This window comes from Gymnoscopelus microlampas (genome assembly GCF_963454915.1).
Source record: "Gymnoscopelus microlampas genome assembly, chromosome: 11".
Lineage (NCBI taxonomy): Eukaryota > Metazoa > Chordata > Actinopteri > Myctophiformes > Myctophidae > Gymnoscopelus > Gymnoscopelus microlampas.
Genome location: NC_139948.1, coordinates 20126784 through 20149243, shown reverse-complemented (window position 1 = coordinate 20149243; position 22460 = coordinate 20126784). Strand labels below are relative to the sequence as shown.

Sequence of the window (22460 nt, the reverse complement as noted above, 5' to 3'; positions counted from 1 at the left end):
TGCGACGGTATTCCTCCCGGCGTATCCCTCGAGTCCCGGTGGCCGAGACCCGCGACCGGCGTCGGCGCAACCACACTTTGCAATTTCCCAGAATTGCTACGCGTCTAGTTTTTATTAAAGTTGGAGACCTCGCACGGTAGTGGAATGTTCGGTCTATGAGTAGAGCAGCCCGCGTGTCAAATCGTTAGAGAGGGGAAAAAAGTCACTTAACACTCTGGACCACCCTATAGTTGCATTACCTAGTTACTTTTAGTTAGCAGAAACAAAATAGCAGTTTCATGTTTTTGGTAAAAATGTACCTTTGAGAAAATGACGTGAACAAACACGGCTGTATTTGGGTAGGTTCTTGAACGTTAAATCTTTGTGTGGTACAGCTGAGATCCAAGCCATACTACGTCTCTTGAATAGCCTACATTGTTAGCCTCACACTGTATTCAATCTTGAAGAGGAGAGCTGCGACAGCTTTCTCATAGACCAGCCACACATGTGCAGTGTGCAATGATCACTATGTAGTCGGCAAAGAAGTTAATGTTTACAAACACAAACCACCGTCACTCTCTAGTCTTAAGCGTGTCTCTATGTACAGTCTGACCCCTCAAGGGCTGTAGCATCGAAAAGGTGGGCGTGGCGAACTTTTGGTGACGCGACGTTGGTACACCCTATAGGTCAGTAGCAGTGCTGTCAAGCCTATAATGCTGGAGGAGGAGGGGGTTGGGGCTTTTTTGTAAAACAGGCCCCTCCCGCAAATTTTGGAAGCCATTTATGGAAGAACCGTATGGACTATCAAAATTCGGTTTGGAGATGTTTATCGCATGGGTCCAGAGATCATGTGTACCGATTTTTGTGGAATGTGGACAAAATATGTGGGAGGAGGAGCTAAAAGTGTGTTTTGAAGAAAATTCAAAATGGCGGAGAATCTATCCTGGCGCAAATGGGCGTGGCCTATATGGGGAGTTGCGTCATGACCCAAGGAATCTAGGGGGAAAAAGATTTTTATTTTACGACCTACGGTTCAAGAGTTATAGGCCAAAACGTAAAGGGGGCTTTTATAGCGCCACCATGAGGCCGACTGGTGTATTTCTTTTTTTTTGATAATTTCGGATTAAATTATGAACCTCCCCTCCAAGTCTTGTAACTCTAGCCCTTACAGTTTCTGGAAAAAAAAATACTTGAAATCGAGTTTTTTAATTTTCCCATTAAAGTGGATGGGGAAATTTAATGCACTAATAAATTAATATCAATTAAACTATGTAACCAATCTCTTAGCAAAATACACGCGCACGATTCCCGATGAAGCCGCTCATTTTGACATATGGCATGTGGGTCCTAGTCTCACACTCAACCAAACTCTGCAGCCGCACTGAGGCCCCCAGACATGACCTGTTTGCTTTCTAAACTCGATCTAGCCTTTGATTGCCTTTCAATAAAACCATATTTGATAGACATAGGTATCACCTACATGTTACTGATTATAGGGAATGTTATATTATTGTAATCCGTTGTTTATTTCCTGAGCAATGGAATTATGTTGCAGTTAAAACTCTTGGGGTTGCAACATGGCAACCCCGTTTGCCATGTTGCCATGGAGACCTATGGAGCTTTATGATTGGGTAGTGGAAAAGGCCTCACGTGATTGGCTCAGACCCGGAAGTGCAGAGTGCCAAAAATAAAGTTTTGCAATCCGTAGAACAGATCTTCGAGCAAGCAAGCTGTTGTTTTTTTCTGGTCACAATGTTCATTGTAAATGTAATTCTACAATTACAACACACATTTTTATCTTACGAATACAAAACTTTGTTTTACGAAGACAAATATATTATTTACGAATACAAATATTTTATTTACGAATACAAATATTTTATTTACGAAGACAAATATTTTATTTACGAGTACATATTATTTTTACGAGTACAAATATTTTTTTTACGAATGCAAAAAATATTTTTACGAGTACATATTATTTTTACGAGTACAAATATTTTTTTTACAAATGCAAAATGTGTTTACAAATACAAATTATTTTTACAAGTACAAAATATTATTGGCACTAATTTAAGCCCATACTAATAGAGTAAAAACCATGAAGCACTGCATGATTACAAGTAACTCATAAATGTCATGTATTTTTGGAGCAGATTTATAGTACGCTATATGCAATCAAGTTGTTGCTGTTGTGCGTGGTCTCTCTGGGGGATTTTCGTTCCGGGAATGTAGTATGCTTAATTAAATATTTATCATGCAGTAGCAGATGTATTACCTTTTAATATTAGATAAAAGTGGGAATGTAAAATCTGCACCGTCTAAAATGCATAAAATCCAAGACACTGAGTGCACATTAAAATGTCAAGTCCGAGATTTCTGAATGCCTATGCATGTCCACATAATGAACTATGTCATTCCATCTCTCCTAATCTCTCAAGAACAGATTCAGAGCTGCGCTTCAGAACGTGTGCACGTTAGCTTACAAGTGGGCGTGCCTTCAGATCAGGAAGCAGGCCGCGCTTTACCCAATCAAATGTAGTGGCCGGGATTTACATCTGTGCGCTCGCTTCCCACTGGAAACAAACCGAAACTCATTTAACAATAGCGTCCTCGGAGCCGACAAAACCACGGAAAGTAACATTTTAACTTGTTCTTTCATCATAGAAACAAGTGGGCTTATAACCAAAACGATCCATGTTCTTTGGGAGAAATGGTGTTAGTGTTCCGTGGAGAAATATTGTTAGTGGGAATGAAAACATAGGCACACCACCGGAAGTGGAGGGCTGAGGGCATGTCCAAACTCCGGTTTCCAGTCAGCATAGGTCTAGTTAATCACCCCCCCCCCCCCCCCCCCCACCCCAAGAGTCAAAAACTAAAGTGAAAAACGCTGGGGGCGCTGTTTTTCATTTTTATTTGACGATGGGTTCCCAGATTGTACTGTAGCAGATGTATTACCCTTTAATATTAGATAAAAGTGGGAATGTAAAATCTGCACCGCCTAAAAGTCTATGCATAAAATCCAAGACACTGGGAGTGCACATTAAAATGTCAAGTCCGAGATTTCTGAATGCCTATGTGGTAAATTGATACACATTTATGGACTTATAGAGCCAATCTGAACACACACACACAGGGACTTAAGTTTAGATACTGAGTGGTCTAAAGCACATTCCAGAGAACACTAGATGTCCAGTTCAAAGGAGGCTTCCCAGAGGGCATCTGACCTTAGCTGACCTCTAGCATCTTGGGGTGTTGTTCTTCTGCACAATGGACACACACAGAAGAAGAGATGTAGCACACACACCTAGCGACGTGCACATCCAGTGTATGCAAGTACATACACACACATGTGAAGTCTGCCTATAAATACTGTGAGGGGAAAGAAACCGTCCCTTCAGTCCCTTCTTCCCCTTCTTGCCTCTTGCCCTTGCCTTGCCCTTCTTCTTCTTGCTCTGTTCTGTTCCGGCCACACCATGTAGCAGCAAGGCTGACATGTGCTCCTGTGCTCTGTACTCTGTTTTGTCCAATAAATCGACTTGGGGAACATTACTGGTCTGGACCTTTCAACTTCTTCTCCTTATTGTAATAGACTACAATTGGCGAACCAGCAATATACAATAATTTGGCGAACCAGCCAGGACGTGTAAATGGTTTGGTCTTTTTTAGACTACAGTGCTGGACACTGGAGTGTCTGTGACCGTTCCACACGAGAAGAACTTGAGAAGAGGAGTACAAGCTGTGATTTTCTTTTGGGAAGAACATTTTTTTGAAAGCTCATCCGGACCAGATGCAGACCATCTTCCTACACAGATGCACCAGAGGAGCAGGCTATGGAAAATTGACAAGACCTGATCTTCAACAGATCTACGATGGAACCTCACAGCATCAACCCCTGTGACGACATGGAAGAAAAGAAGTAAAAAGAGGGTTACAGGAAAACTTGGACAGAGGACAGCAGCATGTTGGCTTGCTAGCTGCACAGACAGCTGCAGCAAGGATGCAACCAGGGAACAGCACTCAGCACTGAGGGGCACAGATGGCCCCCACCCATTCTTTGCCTATGCCACAGGATCCATCTCTCCTCCGTGTGACTGGACTTTGAGTTTGTGGACTGGATGGAAGGTTTAACATGTTTCAATGTTTGTCTGTCTTTTCAACAGGTTGTTTGTTGATGTTATATGTTTTGTTGATATTTAGCTGACTAAATTGAAATGAGGAGTATTAGAGGAATGTTGACATGGGAATAAAAAGAGTCAACAAGGTATTTGCCACGAATGTGAAGATTATTTGTTTTTATGGCCTAACCTCTGGCATTTTAACATTTCAATTGAGCGGGTCCGACAGAGGTTCGGAAGCTCTTGGCCTTGGAAAACAGAGATTTAAAGTACAAACAGATGTATTATCTTACATATCCTAAATTTGAAGATTGGGGAGAGTTTTTACACACAAACCAGCAGATCTATTATTCTGTAAGTGAGTGAAGACGAAGCTGTATCAACTAGTGTTTTGTTGAATGTATGTTGGTTATATGTTTGTGATAATGGTGATTTAAACTGCGGAGTGTTTGGCTGCCGTTTTATTGCAGTGTTGTGAAGGATTATTTTTCACTCTCTGGTCTCTTGTATTTAATGTGGGTTTACTTTGTGTTTTATTATTTCATTGACGGCACACTTTCCCTTCTGTTATCAATGTGTATGCTTCCGTTGGTAGGGTTAGCTTTGCCCAGTATTAAGACTGTGGAAAGTTTTACGCTCGGCGGAGGGGGCATTGGTGGAGGGTGGTGTTATCGATTACTGAGTGTATGATTCATTGTATTCTTTCAGCTTCCATTGTTGGCTGTTTAACATTTTTTCCCAGAGTTTAAGGAACAGAGAGACCTGCACCCTGATTGGAAGGGGAATGCATTTTGATGCGACGTGAACATCCTATGTATTTTCTGTGAATAAGATTTTCTGAGTTGTTTTATTTTTAAGCTTGTTTTATTGGGAAATAAGTTCCAGTGTTGCCGGTTATCGTCAGACGAGCGTCATGTGATCCATGGCTACGCAGTGATCGTAAGCCGACACGTTTCTAAATACTGATATTCTTGCATGATTTGTGAAACAGTTTGTCTAGTTTTGTTTTGAAATTGAATGTGAATCACCATATGACAATACTGTGTAATCTTAATGTCTGTTTTTATGTTTGTCTGATTGTGTCCCAGTACTTTGTCTATCAAGGGGGGCCTATGAGATGTTGTGGTGTGATGAGTTCTGTCTTTTGAGGAGTATGTTTTGAATGATGGTTTTCTTACTTGCGTTTGATTTTCTTCATTGTACCCTTGTTTACGAAGGACCAATAGGGCCCTCCGTAGGGGGGAATGTGGTAAATTGATACACATTTATGGACTTATAGAGCCAATCTGAACACACACACACAGGGACTTAAGTTTAGATACTGAGTGGTCTAAAGCACATTCCAGAGAACACTAGATGTCCAGTTCAAAGGAGGCTTCCCAGAGGGCATCTGACCTTAGCTGACCTCTAGCATCTTGGGGTGTTGTTCTTCTGCACAATGGACACACACAGAAGAAGAGATGTAGCACACACACCTAGCGACGTGCACATCCAGTGTATGCAAGTACATACACACACATGTGAAGTCTGCCTATAAATACTGTGAGGGGAAAGAAACCGTCCCTTCAGTCCCTTCTTCCCCTTCTTGCCTCTTGCCCTTGCCTTGCCCTTCTTCTTCTTGCTCTGTTCTGTTCCGGCCACACCATGTAGCAGCAAGGCTGACATGTGCTCCTGTGCTCTGTACTCTGTTTTGTCCAATAAATCGACTTGGGGAACATTACTGGTCTGGACCTTTCAACTTCTTCTCCTTATTGTAATAGACTACAATTGGCGAACCAGCAATATACAATACCTATGCATGTCCACATAATGAACTATGTAATTTCATCTCTCCAAAAAGTATAAATTCAGATCTAGTTAAAAGACTTTAGCGAAATTGCCCCATCTTCTCAGTCCATGCACGGCTGTATTTCAGTCTGTGGAGCTCTAGGCTCCACAGACCCCTGTGTGTACACAAAACAATATGAAAGAGAATTCCACTGTACTGTGGAAAAGTAAACACGCAGAGCAAATAGGGCTATTGCAATTTTGCAGCTTTAACAGTACGTATTTCATTTAAAACATCCAATTCATAGCCTAAAACTCTTCTGTTTTTCAATTTGCAGGGGTAACTGGAGCTATGAAGATTACATTGTGTGTGTGTAATAAGGGTTAGGGGCTCGGTAAGAATGGTTGATTGATTTGTGCCAGCCTCTGTTTGCGTTTCCCTGCTTTAATGGCTTGCAAACCCATGTCTGCCCATTAGAGAAATGGTGGACTGACCAATCAGAACGTTGACGGACCTGACCAATCAGAACCTTGGCGGGCCTGACCAATCAGAACGTTGACAGACCTGACCAATCAGAACGTTGACGGAAAAGCCAGGTATAGAGCAGGACCGCTCTATACAATGTATAGAGCGGCGCCAGCGCCGCTAAAAAACAAGTAAAAAATGACACATTTAAAGTGGCCAGACAAAATTAGTGGATTACAGTATCCGGTGGGGAGAGGACTTGGATTCCCTATAAGACACAACAACCAATCTTACCACGTTAGGCCAAGCTAACAGAGAGCGCTGAGAGGGGGGGGGGGGGGGGAGTGGAGAAAGGATTAGGGGACGGGGAGGTTTAAGAGAGGGAGGGAGAAACGTTTAAAGCGAACATTAATAGTTTTATAAGCATGCCGGTGATTCCTGACATGCTTTTAACACGGGCACTAGGATGACACATAATATTCAGGGTAATTACATGGTGTCATGGAAAGCTGTTAAATCCCTGGCAGTGGGAAGTGACTGTACCACACTTTCCCATCTCTGCGAGAGAGAGAGAGAGAGAGAGAGAGCGAGAGCGAGAGCGAGAGCGAGAGAGAGAGACAGACTGTATAGGGGTCAGATGCCCTCTGCTCACTCTCTCATATAAAGTATACACACACACACACACACACACACACACACACACACACACACACACACACACACACACACACACACACAGACACACAAGCACACACACACACACACACACACACACACACACACACACACACACACACACACACACACACACACACACACACACACACACACACACACACACACACACACACAGCAACATCATGTTAATGCATGCTAATTTAACTAAGAGTATGAATTAACACTGAGGACTCTACTACTGTATGTAGACTTGAATAAGCCATGAACACATTATCATACAATGTGAGCACATACACAATGTGTGTGTTCATATACAATGTATTCATTCACAACGTTAGTCAGTGATGTGGCAAAGTCTAACAGAACAAAACAAAACAATGTGAATACAATATTAGAGCTGCTCTCTGTATCTCTGGCAGGGATGCTGCAGTCTGCCCGCCACATAAAATGCAACACAATGCAACACTGCATTGGTTATGGGGGGCTGTTTATAATGTTACCGTAAGTGAACTGCACTAATCCATCCTCAGATGGACAGTCGCATGTGCCATCAAAGTACAGTAGCAAAGAGAGAACACATGGATAAATGCATTGTGTAAAGGCATGATGCACATGTGTGGGCATCATGTGCAAAGTACAGTAGGTATTACTGTCGGTACTATGCCATGAATGGTATCCACTATAAAGGAAAATAAGTAAAACTCCATAATCCACCATCATGGCAATCATGTGTATGGGAGGGGTGAGAAGATTTGAAAGAGTGAGGGAGGTGCTGAGGTGTTTTAACATATTTAATAGCAGCTTCAGTGCGGGGAGTGTGTCCTTATCTTGAGTATCATGGACGGCCGGACATAAGACTCAGCTAGTAAGAGAATATATAAATAAGATAAGACTAGTCCTCGCAGCTGTCCTCAGTTTGAATCCAACCCGAAGCACTTTACTGCATGTCACCCCCCTCTCTCTCCCACCTTTCCTGTCTCTCTGTGTACTGTATATGTCTCAAATAAGCATACAATGCCAAAAATACATCTTAAAAAAAGAAGCAAAACACCAAAAGTTCCCTGTAAGAGAGCGATGGAGACAACACATTTTTTATGTTTTTTTTCCTGAATTTGGTCTTTTTCCTTCCCCTGGTACATTTCACGCCTTGTTTACACCCATGATAAATTAAAAGTTTAAAAGGTAGGGGTAGGTGCAGTTGCAGTTGCAGTGCGCTTTTTGAAAGTGTCCTTATTTTCAGCTGAAGAGCAGGGTGACGAAAGCACTAGCTCAGTTTGAAACAAAGGGTTGGAAGAACCATGGCATGCCATGACCCCTTAGCACCTTGCATGTATTTGTTATCCACATATGGATTATACAAATGTGTCCCTGTGATCAACTCTGTGATTCGAATCGGATATTTCTTTCCTTCAGAGAATCAAAAGTTTCACAACTTTCTCTGCCAATAAATACAAAACTATACCCTGCTGACCATGTGAACCAAACCATATGACTTTCCCCGGGCCCCACCACTCAGTTTCGCTGACGAGATGCAATTGCCAGCGCTGGCACCAGGGGTCCCTGACAGCCATCACATCGGACAAGGACTGCAGCCATATTGAGTCATGCCCTTTGGCATCTGTAATGTCCCTGCCACGTTCAAGTGGCTGATGGAGCGAATCCTGGACCCTTGGAGTTGATGACCTCCCTCTCCCATGCAGCAGACTTCGAGCTCTTGGCCAGCGTCCGGGAGGTGTTCCAGGCCATTCGCCAGGCAGGCCTTTGCCTCCCCCCAGGGAAATGTCACCTCCTGCGGTTTTGCACAAATCCTCCTGTTTTGCACAAATCGGCCTCCTGGTGGCGCTATAAAAGGCCCATGTCAAAAACTTGGGCCATAGGTTCTGAATTGGCATCCAGGGAGTGTGTGTGCACAGTTTCGCAGCGACCGGGCCAACGGTGCCGGAGATTAGCTGTTCACAGACAGATGGACGGACAGACACACGGACACACGGACGGACGGACGGGGTGCAAAACATACTCTCTCGCCATGCCTTTCGGCCTGGCGGAGACAATGAACAAAGGAGACAACAAGGCAGTTGATGTGTTCCATAATAGATGCCTAAGAAGAATACTCCATAATATACATTGTCAAGATCACGTCAGTACTAAAGACCTGCTAGAAAGAGCTGAGATGAAGCCTCTGAGTGATGAAGTGAAGCTGTGTAGATGGAAGATGATTGGACACATGCTGTACTACAGCCGGACCACAACAACGACTGCAACATAGCAATGAAATGGGCATCAGAAGGGAAAAGAAGAAAAGAAGAAAAGGAAGACCAAAGACCACCTGGAGGCGTACCGTTGAGAGTGAGTGAGTGTCCTTCAACCAAGTGTTTACTTTGTAGAGAATCACATCAAGAACCATTTTCGGGATTTTTTTGACTGGCCTCAATCAATATGACTAGGCACCAAAACAAGCATGAAGTGATTAATCGTTATTACCTACTTGACTGCTCCTGAGCCAATTCCTCTCTGTTCAAGAAAACAAGCACTTTATTTTCCATGTCTTTCTTTCACCTCTCTCCTTGTCAAAGCTGACCTTTGTTCTTTGTAACATTTTCTAGTACATTGTGTTACAAACTAAGACTATTTGGTCAAGATTAAGCTCAGAATTTAAACAAACTGTTACGTGTCCAGATACAGTTTATTGGAAGTTAAACAATGATAAAGTCATCTTGTCAAGAGTAACCACTAAACAGATGAACAGCTGGTTTGCACTGATGCAGTTGGCGGAATTTTACTGGAACAAAAGGAACTGAATTTCAAACATTGAAAGAAATAAGAAAAAAAGGGAGGTCACCATATTATGTAGCTCACCCAAGAGCCATCCATTCAAAGCAAACAGTAATCTGAACACAACCTGTTTCTGATTCAGTTATTTAAGAAAGTCCTTTCTCTCCATCTCTGTTTTTCGGCAAAAACAGTCGATCTACAAGCTCACAGAGATTTGATGCACTAACTTGCGCAGGAGGGAGGTCAGGTAAAGAGATCTCAGTGTCTTTGTTTTGGTTGAAGTAGTATCCATTCACACATGGATGTTTCAAAGTCACTTGTATGCGTTCTCAAGGTTTGTGTCTCTTATCGTATCTCAACCGTACACCAAACGAGATTAGATGAAGACTTTTACACATTTTCACTGTCATTTCACATAATCTGAGATGTTTTTTCTTCTGTTGGATCAGTGTGCACTGACTGCACATCCTTTACCAGCAGCATCTCAGAGAGCTGGAGTGGAGCAGAGCAGGGCAGCTGTACTGTGGTGCCAGAGGAAAGTGAAAGTGATGGAGAGGAGTGAAAAGGCTCTTTATTGCATCCACCAGTTTTGTACCACATGTGTCCTCCTAATTTGGCACGCACGCACGCACGCGCACACACACACACACACACACACACACACACACACACACACACACACACACACACACACACACACACACACAGACAGAGTGTTACAATATACTGTAACTCACCCTGTCGGAGAGTGATAAACACAGGGGTGTCAAATGGGCACCGACGCGGACAGTGGGCGACACTAGTCCTTGCCTACCAATCAAATCTGTTTAAAGTGGAGAGTGAGCGGTTAAGGGTTAATCCCCCCCCACACACACACACACTCTAATCCTCAGCCGCTAAAGAGCTTACCATGGATGGGTCATGGTTATGGATATTTAGAAATATCTATAGCTGCTCAGTGACCTATACACAACTCAGGGCACCCAGAGAAAGGAGGATGTTGGCTGCTTGGAGAGAGGGAATGGCGGTGAGAGAGTGAGTGGTAAGAAGAAGAGCAGGGAGAGAGTGAGAGATAAAGGTATAGGAAAGGAGTGATGAGGGAATGGATAGAGCGGGAGAAAAAAGCAGAGCCTGGTTGAATCTGACACATGGCGAGGGAGAGCGGAAGAGAGAGAGAGTGCTGCTGTAGACAGGACAGAATCCTGATACTGTGAGACAGTGCGAGGGAAAAGAAGAGAGGGAGAGAACGATAGAGACAGCTGAAAGCGATGCAGACACGGAGCGACGCGGTGAGAAGCTGAGACAGCCAGACAGAGGCATGAAGACATGGAGGTTTATGGGGAAATAATGTGACACCCGTGGGCAACTGAACGACTACTACCATGGACCTGTTACACAGTATAGCACCAACATGTGTGCTCCAGAGAGGATGACTGAAAGGCTCTGCATGCACACTGTACATGCCGTCATCTCTCTACCGTGCACGCACACATGCACACACACTGGCTGATTTGAACATTTTGCGTGTCTTCCTTGGCCTCACTGGCAGCATACACAAACCATTTTATGCTGATCCGTCCAGTGGTTTGTGAGATTAGCTCTGGTCTGCACACACACACACATGCACAGACACACACGCACGCACGCTTGCATGCACACACAGATTAACATGTGAAAAGGCTACGAAAGAGATTTAACCACATACTAACTCAACAGGATGAAGGCATTTGATTCACTGCAGGTTTATTTTTGTGTAGAAAGTGAAAAATGCTTGTATTCTTCTGAGACAGAGGGGCCTTTTCAGTTATAGCCACTGAATAGTGAGGTATCATCACCTATGTTTTAATAATTTGTTGAACAAGGAATATTAATTGGTACTAACAACCATCTCATCCATTTTCTGTATGTGAACCGTATCAATGCAGCGCCCTGTATGTACTGCTTGTGCACATGCTGTAACGGCACAAATTGAATTGACCCTTGCAGTACTGTAAATAACAGAACCAGTTTACATGAATAATAAAGTGTACCGTCAGAATGTAGCGTCCTTAAGCAAAACACAACCTGCAGATTTGCAGCAGCGTTCAAGAACATAATTCAAAAAAATGAAACGAGTTAAACTTTCTACTGATGCCAGGATAAATCCATTATTTAATATGTGACCTACTCTGCCATCATGTTTAGTCAGATGTTGCTGAATAAGCATTTTGAGTTTGTAAGCACTGCAGGAACGGATACATTATTAGTTTTTGATGATCCCTAGTAGATTATATGTTACATTACATATTATTTGTAATTACTGTATAGTCTAGATACTATTTTGAGTGTGGTTGAGGATAGGGGAGATCATTGTTATGACAAAATGGAGGGAATGGTATACAGTAATGTTAGGAGCGGAGGCATAATTTCAGAAGAAATAGAGGGTGGCAAACAAAAGATATCACTTAAGCCCCATTTCCAAAGTAGTGAAAATAGTGGAACTACAAGCTTGCGACACCTTGTGATTTTGTAGATCCACTGTTTTTGCTGTTTTCGAATGCATGGTCGCATATAAGAAAACATATCTATAACATGTGTCACATGTACGTAGATGGATGGGTGTGGATTGAGATGGTCTCAGCGTTGATCTGATATCAGATTAATCTGAAAACCATTTTCAGAGGGGAAAATATGCATAAAAGAACTGAATTAGAGGTTAAACATGAACACTAGGGGGTGGCAATTGCTATCCCCTGAGACTCCAAATGGCGCCCCTGGTTAGGAGGAGTGATTTATAGAAAGTTAAAAAAGAGAGCTGTAATGGGCTCAGTAGCAGAGGACAGACAACGGCATGATTCTGGAATAAAGTTCTCTTCATTTTCCAGTGCTTTATAATTAGAAAGTCCACTCAGGCTGCTTGCCATGCATTACAGATATTCATGAAGTAGATATTACCACACAGAAATAAGGAGACACTAGACAGAGCAGATGATAATCACGCTGTCATGACAGATGTTCTTTCTGTCTCTGTTGAGAGAGTGTGTGTGCACTGACTAGCTTGACGCACAACAGGTGTGACGTCACACCCAGCTCAGAGTCTAATTAGTTTGACTCAGGTCAGGTGTGACTCCTTATACCAGCCAGCACATAGATATAGAAACCTAGATACCTCATTGGCCTCTGCAGTTCATTGGAGCGACCTGTATCGCAATACCTTTGTGTTGCTTCCACCCTCAGTCGCGTGCGTCGCAGAAGGGGGCGTTCAGTAGGCCTCTGATTGGCCTACCGAACGTCCCCTTGTGTGACGCACGCGACTGCGGGCGGAAGCTGGTGCGCGCCCGAGATACAGATGCCTCAGAGCCGGAGGAGTATATGTCTATGAGCCAGCACCCACCCCACAAGAGCATTTTCAATAGCCTGCAATTTGTACCACGCTTTGAACATTGCTTTCATTGGTTACTGTATGTTTACCAGGAGTATAATAATCTTATACTATCTGCGCAATCGGAATACATAACTTCAATATAGACACCTAAATTGGCCTAGCTATTTAAACTGTGATTAGAATGTATTTCTGATCAAAAGAGGTGGTGTACACTTCATGACAATCAATTCCCTAGTGATGTAAACCAATCTGTAGCAATTTGTGTGAGTGTGGAAAATCTGGAGTAGTAGTAGCAAAATGTGTGCTCAATATGGCACCTGTTAGGATTTAAAGTTCATACTGGAGCCACAAACCACCAGGAAACAAAGGTTGCAATCAAATATCCAGTTTATTTAGCCGGATAATGATGAATAGGGTTGACATTGGGTTTCATGATGATGCCATGGTTCTAAACAAAGACACAAAGAAACAAATTATAATATCATGCCAGATAAAATATAAAACATAAATATGGCCTTTAATTATTTATCATCAAAATAATAATGAAGTATTTAGTTCATAATATTAAACATCCATATAACTCAAGTTCATCAATTCTTAAATATAATCATATAATCCACATCACTAGAAGTAAGACACTGGAACTTACATTATACCGGGTTTAACAGACGAATGGCAAACATCAGTAGCACACGGCAAACACAGGCCGGCTGCATGTGTTTGGAAACAAAGGACAAGGGGGGGAAATGGGAATCCAGTCCTGCTTTTATAGTGGGAGGAAGTGAGGTCACCACCACAGGTACCAGTCTGAATCCCATTGTGGTGTCTCCTTGTGGAGCGGAGGGGAAATGAACCTTGCAGTTTCTGACAGCACCCGACAGCAAACACACATTTTGATCGTACGACCTATGGTTCAGGAGTTATTGATCAAAATGTAAAGTCCATCTCTGTGTGGACCAGTATATCGCCACCATGCGGCTGATTTGAACATTTTGCTCAAGTGTCTTCCTTGGCCTATACTGGTACTGGCAGCATACACAAACAATTTCATGCTGATCGGTCCAGCCTTGTGAGATTAGCTCTGGCCTGCACACATGCACGCACGCACGCACACACGCACACACGCACACACACACACACACACACACACACACACACACACACACACACACACACACACACACACACACACACACACACACACACACACACACACACAATCTACGCCCCAGGTCTTCTCAGGCGAAGATAATTATGTATTAGAGTCACAAATTGTGATTCCCCTTGTCTGCAGCACTCGGATAAAAACAACATTGGCTTATAAGAAATGTTGTTAGACTGCAAGACTTGAGGTCTCTAAAACTCTTGTAATGGAAGGGAATGGTTTCAGAAAACCCCATGTCATATATTGGTAATAAAAGTTTTATATCCACTAAAGTGTACTACAGTTAAATGATTTACACTATGGAACCTTGGGTGAGGTGGAACATTTTGTGACTCATCATGATTGAAGTTTGTTTTCCCCCCCATTCCCTGAGTGCCCATCTGTGCCTCTTTCTGTGTGCTGGTCGCTCACATCATTGAGACTTTAACCCATTCAATCCAGGAACGCATCTCTGTCATTTTAAATTTCTTTGGCTATTAAAAAAACAGCAGATATACAAGCTCATAGCGCGGCACAGAGTGCCACGGTATGAGCTTGTAGATCTGCTATTTATTTATTTTTATCGTGAAAATGTGTGCAAATCTTTGAACATATATATTTTTGTAACTCAAATCTTTGCTTCTGGGGGTCCCTGGAACAACCTATTTTACACATGTTCGCTTTAAAAAAATATATATTCAAAGATTTGCACAAATTCTCACGATTTTTCAAAAATAGCAGATCTACAAACTCATAGCACAGCACTCGGTGCCATACTTTGAGCTTGTTTATCTTCTATTTTTGAATAGCCAAATAAATGTAAAATGACAGAGATGCGTTTCCGGATTGAATGGGTTAATGGAGGGTACAAGTGGCTCATGGCGTGCGTGCACAATATAGGCATTTAGAGGTTAGGTTTAGGGGTTAGGGTTGGAGTTATGCCTGATTTGTTCTTAGTCGTGCACCAGAAATAGCAGATCTACAATCTCACAACGTTGTGAGCTTGTACATCTACTATTTTGGGTTTAGGTTCACGGTTCAAAATGGCATAAATATGTAAAAATGCCATAGAATTGCCGCCCTAAAATGTCCTCAGAAGTATAGTAATTCAAACGTGTGTGTGTGTGTGTGCGTGTGTGTGTGTGTGTGTTTTGATAAGGGGAAATCCCTGATCTCATAGCAGCCAGTCAGACAGCGTGCTTGCAGCTCTTGCTGCCTGACTGATTGAATAAGAGGATGAGGTTAAAGGACAAAAACACACGCACGCACGCACGCACACACACACACACACACACACACACACACACACACACACACACACACACACACACACACACACACACACACACACACACACACACACACACACACACACACACACACACTCAAGCACACACAGTCAAGCACATGAAGCATACACCTCATCAGCATCACACGCAGCGTGTGATTGACTTATCATTTTACTCCATCGTTGCTCAAAAAGTAGTCTTGAATCAGAGATTTGTTTTTTTTTACTTACAAATTTATTGCAAATATAGAAATAGATCTTTTGTACAGAAATTGCAAGGGAGAAAAAACAAACAAACAACCAAAAAAACTAAAAACTTGAATGTCATCGTCAGCAAATGATAATTTCAGAAAGCAAGAAGCAAACATTTTCTATCCCTTCATCAAAACCCTTATTTCGTCATTCCACTTTGGTCTGTAAGCACGAGCGTGTGCAGGGCAGAAACCAAAGTGCCAGAGTCACGTTAGCTTTGAGTACACAGTGAAATGCAGTGTTAATTTAACTCCAAAGAATGTACTGTACAACTGTTTTTGGAGTTGACAGGGATTTAACTGTGTAGAATACAACTGCGGGGGTTAAATAATTTGACCTACAAACACATTGTGGTCACTGGCTACACTTTCACCTTTCATGGCAAATGACTTCACGTTTCACCTCCTTTACCTCACACCCTTTTGTACCATTTCAGGAATGTTGATGATGTTTAAGGGTGGGAACATTTACTTCAGCTTTCTCTTGAGTGCATTCTGTAGTATTTTCTGAGTTGAGTAGTCAGAGCATGTGTCAATTAAACTCTGAGAGTGTATAAATTGACTCTGGATCTATTCTGGACACTCAGGAGTTTGACTTTTGTAGTGGCATTGTAGCCTAGCGCTGCCTTGTCTTCCAAAAAGCATGGAGTTCTGCATGATCTCTCCATGTAGTTGAGGGCCATGAATAACTGTCTCAAAATAGTTATTTTAATGGGGGCAAAATGTCACAGGTGTTGTTGACTGAGATCAACAGTAAGTTCTATAGGATCTGTTACCATAACCATCTCTGTGTGCATCATCTATGAAGGGGGCAGGGACTCCCGCAGGCCACGACATTGTAATTAGCTTGTGTCTTTAACTGCCCAGGTATCCAACGGATCGATTGCCACCGGACATTTAATTTCCTGGATGAGTTGAGAATGGCTCCTCTACTTGGCATAACATCTGCAGATGACCCTGCAGCATTGAGAAGCCACAGAGGTTCCACTCGATGACAACATCAAGACCTATCGTCCTGGCTTTGGGAATACCACTGTATTGGATTGTGTATTTGGAATAGCAATAGAACAGCTACCCCTCGTATCTATGAGCAAAGACTTTATCATTGAGTCATAGGCTAGTATTATGAAATGGACTCCCTGTAAACAGGGGTTTCCCTGCAATGGTTCCAGGGTGGAGTTGGGTTGAGTTTTGAGCTAGAGATGCTAATGCACTACTTCCCTATCTGACTGCAGTGCCATTTTGCTCAATTAAAACATAACCAAACAAAACACCGGCCTAAAATAGCATGGCATAGTTGAGAAGCTGCAGGGCAAACTCGGTCCAAAGGTTAACTTGTTTAATTTTCCCTCTATAATAGATAAGGGACAGCTTCTTAAATTATTTGGCACAGGCTCCCCTACAGCAGATATATCTCAGTTAAAGAGGTAAGTATGCTTGCTGTAAACATAGCCATGACTTATGTCCTGTCAAAGCACAGGCACCGAGGCCATAACTAATGCAGCATTGGAGCTGGACCTTACCATTGTTGGCCGGATGCCAAAAGTAACAGAACACTTGCCCTGTTCTCCACTAGCCCTGCTTCATGTCCAAAGGGACTCCTTCAAAATCAATTTCTCATAATTATATTGTTATACGGGGATGTTCTACCTGAAGTCACATTAATTCAATTGATTCATAACATCACTTGATCTAAACAGCGGATGACATTTGCTGCGCAACACAAATTGTTCAAATATATTGCTGGTTCTTTGATGTCAGGGGTTATCAGTTCCTTTTGTAGTCACGGTGGCATTGAAGCACTTAAAAGTTCCCATTGAATCGGGTTTGCCTTGCAGCACATGTTCTTGTGTGCTACATAGAAAGTTGCTCAACGGAGCAGACAGAGGACGTGTGGAAACGACAGCTTGGTTAACAGCTTAGTGTGGGATGAGGAGGAAGATGACGCCCCATCGATTCCTCAGCGACTAATAATTGATGGACCGGGATTAGACTGGGACCGCAGTGGGACCCTGCCGTCCCAATGCACAGCTTAACCTCTGATCTCTACGAGGATATGTGGTCCCCGGTCTTGCATGTGTGCGTGCATGTGTGTGCGCGTGCGTGTGTGCAGTGTGTTTGTTGTGTCACCTTCGTGCACGCACCGCTGAGCACAGCATCATTGACATGCATTATGTCACCACCCAGCTAAATTTATTGTGAGGGCTCTTGTTGAAGGAGATTGCCAGATAATACAGTTCACGGAGGCAGGGCCATACTCGACAGGAGAAGAGTCAACGGTGCATGTCTGATGTTGAATACTCATTGTAATGGAGAGAATATACGGAAGCTATTCCTAACTGATGGATGTAAACAACTGTCAGCTTTAAAGATTCACTGCACGCAACTCCCATCGTAGCTAGGATAACTGCATTGTTAAGTATATTATACAGGAGCATGAACCAAATGAAAACCAACAGATCCAACTGTAAATATTAAACATTGCAGATAATACAAATGCCTAAAACCTAAAAACTTAGAAATGAAAGTTTCTTGACAAACACTGTTTTTCAGCCCACTTGTTTTTCTTGTTATGTTTTCAATGTATGTCCACTCATTGTACACAACAATATATTTTTGTCTCTCAAAAAAAATACAGGGAATCATGCAAATATAACACTTTTTTTTTTACTTAATGTAATTTGCTATTTTAAGCTTTCTCTGTTCTTAAACCTTTATGACATATATCATTGCAAGTACTAAAAGTCCCTCCCTGATTCCCCAAAAAACCAACCCCCCTCCAAGAAAAAAAAAGAAAAAAAGAAAAAAAAAGACAACCCAAAATAGAGAAACACAGACATATCAACAGATCAGGCTCAGTATAAAACATCCATAGAATTATTTTTTAACCCTATATTTGTAGTGTACAAAATTCACAGATATTTCAGAGATTCTTTTCAATCCTTTGCCTTCTTTGGAAACAAAACCACAAAGAGATGGAGTTCACACAAACTGTGCAATGCTAAGTAAACATTATGTTTTGTAAAACAAAAAGTCGTTCTTGTGGATACCTGTTTTGGAACAGGCACAGGCTTTTCAAGTGCTCCTCTGCTCAACAAACACATGTAAATTAATCATTTACGGTATACCCCGCTGGTCCTACGTCATAATAAATTCTTAATAATTTAAGTAAAACATTTATAATGGGCAACATAGTGCTACAGAGGATTGCAAAGCATTACACTGCTACTAAACAACCCCTGAGAAGAAAGTGAAAACAAACTAGAAGCACTCTTTAGATCCTAGGTCCCCCCCCCCTCTCTTTTTCTTTTTTTAAATTAACCTCTTACATTACAAGCCGCAAACTACACTAGTGACTGGAAACTATGTAGAACATTAAACAAATAAATCTTTATTGCATAATGGCCTGTAATTGATGTTTAAATACCAGTAAAGTTACAATGGACAGCCAGTTATTAAACAATAACTGGTTATTTCATCAACTGCATTTTGTTTGTGTATTACTTGGCACTTTCTATGTACTGTAGGCCTACTTAATCTGCCTGCAATGTAAAGGTTTGCCTTGCCTCTACCACCAGAGAGAAGGTTCAGAAAAGGACAAATAAACCTAGCCAGAGGAATAATAAACAACAACTTTCATCTCAGCAGACTATACCACAAAAGCTGTTTGCAGGCTGTACCACAAAGGCTGACTGTTTGCTGACTTGGTTTAGCTCCTCAGAGGCAGACACTGCATTTCTTTTTTCTTTTTTTTTGTTTTGTTATCCATTTTATTGGCACAGTCGTCCAATTAGAGCGGCTGTGTTAGCGGAGAGCTTGTGAAGGCCGCCAGTGATAACGACTTATAGTTCCTGTTCACACAAAGGGCTTACAACTTCACCATCCAAAAGGTTTAAAATATTGATGTGAGGGAAAAGTGGGTTTTCTTGCTTTAGGCGAATGAACCTGGGAACTGCAGTAGTGCTGTGAATACATAGCCTGGTTTATCCAACACAGTGACAGACAAATTTGCATATTGTATCTCTGTGATATGTTTCTCTCTTTTTTTGGAGAATAAGTAATGAATCAATGTGAATGAACTACACATAGTAAAATCCTCTGAAAGTTTAAAATGGAACCAAAAACAACTCTTTACGGGTCCATTTGCTCACACTCAGAGTTGAATATACACTCAGGGTTTTGTAGTGTAAGCTCCATTTTAGTTTTTCACCACCAACACACACAAATAGCCAGTGGACCTGTGAGTGCTGAGTGCTGTATTGGCCGTATAAAGGCTATGCTATACTGCAGGGACAGGGATAAAGAGCTTACAGAACTGGAGAAAGAAAAGTTCCACAGAAAAGTAATCCACTTTCTGCAGCCCTGTAATATGACTGCGAACTGACACTGATTAATGTCACACAGCATTCTCGTCCCCCTCGCTCCCTCTCTCCCTCCCTCGCTCAAATTTCCATCCTACCTCTGTCACTCCCCAACTATGAACACCCCCCCAACCACCCACACACACACACGTGCACACACACACGTGCACACACACACACACACACACACACACACACACACACACACACACACACACACACACACCCACACACACACACGTGCACACACACACACACACACACACACACACACACACACACGTGCACACACACACACACACACACACACACACACACACACACACACACACACACACACACACACACACACACACACACACACACACACACACACACACACACACACGCACACACGCACGTGCATAGTATAGGGATTTCTTGAGCTGCTGTCTCGCTCGCCTTCTCTCTTTCATTCAATGTTTCTGTCACATCGGCAGTGCCTGCTCTCCTAAGGTAATCGTAACACTTCCTTTCTCCTATCCCCCGTCTCCTGTTCGATCTACCGCCCATCATCTCTGTTGCACTTGGTGTCTGCCCACCAGCTCTCTCTCTCTCTCTCTCTCTCTCTCTCTCTCTCTCTCTCTCTCTCTCTCTCTCACCTAGTCTCTTCCCTATCAGAATCCCTTATCAAGTATATCACTCATCTCGTTTGTGTGTACAGAATAAGGGGTGAGTCATGATAATGGGAGATGATGAGCAGAGTTAGATCAGGCACGATTACGGCGGACGTGTCGCAAAATTGGGCCTCAAGGTGGTGATGTCTGCTAGTTGGTGCTGGTGCATAAACTTCTCTTCTCAGACACAAACTTTCAACCAATCAGGCCTTTTTTAAAGCACATTTAGATCTTGATTGGTCAAAACAGGCTTTTCATCTATGCTCATGCATCACGACTTGTGAAAATAGCTTCAATGCCATGCGTTGTATGCTTGCAGATTGGCTATTTTTGCTATTTGTTGTAATAAGAGGTTGCATGCTGCAAAGGGGGAGATGCTGTCGTGGGACTGCAGCAATGTGGGTTTGGGATTTATTTCTTTTTTTTCACATAATATTTTCATAATTCTCTAGCAAGTTTAGTAGGCCTACTGTAGAAGCTGCAGTGTAGCCCATCATGGGGGCCAGCTTCATGATTACAAAAACAAACAAACAAAAAAACATGGTATACGTTATTGAGGAAGTCAGGGCAACACAAGGATTAGCACATGGCTGAGCAGCACCCGTGGTGTCTGAGGAGAAGTGCGGGTGTGAGCGTCTAGGCGGGGTTTAGAGATAGGGGGGAAACCACAAGAGCCTTTCCCCTTTACAATAGGATTAAACATTAACAGCACATTAGGAAGCTTTCCCACGCAAGGCACTGGGCAAAGTATACAGTACAGTACAATCCTCAGTGTAAAACCATTAACCCTAGTATCCGTATTCTGGAGCGAAGATTTGGTGAAAATAGCAGATCTACGTTTCGCAATGCAAATGGATTTGGTGTAGAGGGAGAAATGGAGCGGACCCACTCAGAGTTAAATTAACTATGGGTGGTTAGTCCTGCAAAAAGGTTGCATAGATGTTTGAGTGATGCTTCCTCCAGGGGCTTACAGTCCAACAGCGATACTGAATGGCATGTGAACAGGGCTTTGTGGGTTGTGTTCCATAATTATACAGAACATGAACCAATAGCACAAATAAAAGGATAAGACATTTAGTTTTTCCAAATATAACAAATATAACCAGGGTTATTGATGCTTAGTTACTTTGAAACGCAAATTACTTGTCTTTGCACTCTACTTACGTTGTCATTTGTTGACTAGGTTTCATGCCATTGTGATTTTGCACTCTGGATTAGAGTATCTGCTAAATGCTTAAACTGTACATTTCCTATAGTCATGTATTAGCAGCCTACTCTATAATTTGTAACTAAGATTATGCAAAAGACCTGTTTCATATCGACTTGCTAATTTTCTGCTTGGATAACAAGCAGAAAACACTGCAACTTGTAAGTCACACACGTGTACTGCAAACCACTACAAGCAACAAACTTGCCATAATTTGTCTTTCGTTGGCTTAAATGACCGCCTCGCCAATAACATTTTCCTAATGACAGTTCATGTTTGGTGGCCCTATCCTATACAACCAGTTAAATGTTTTTAACTGGTTTGTACTATGTAGTGAGTATTCAATGTATTTTGTGAACACAGAGTCAATGGGTTCCCATTTAAGTCACTTAGGGGTGATGTGTCACAC

General features: G+C 42.4%; 1 protein-coding gene across 1 annotated transcript in view; it reads right to left on the bottom strand.

The window, feature by feature from the left end:
* Positions 1-10957, bottom strand: part of lgals2a (lectin, galactoside-binding, soluble, 2a) — a 170250-nt gene extending 159293 nt beyond the window's left edge. Inside the window, exon 1 of the mRNA XM_084071812.1 lies at positions 10952-10957. The gene's annotated coding sequence lies outside the window, so the exon portion shown is untranslated. The remainder of the gene's footprint in view (positions 1-10951) is intronic.
* Positions 10958-22460: the final 11503 nt, after the last annotated feature.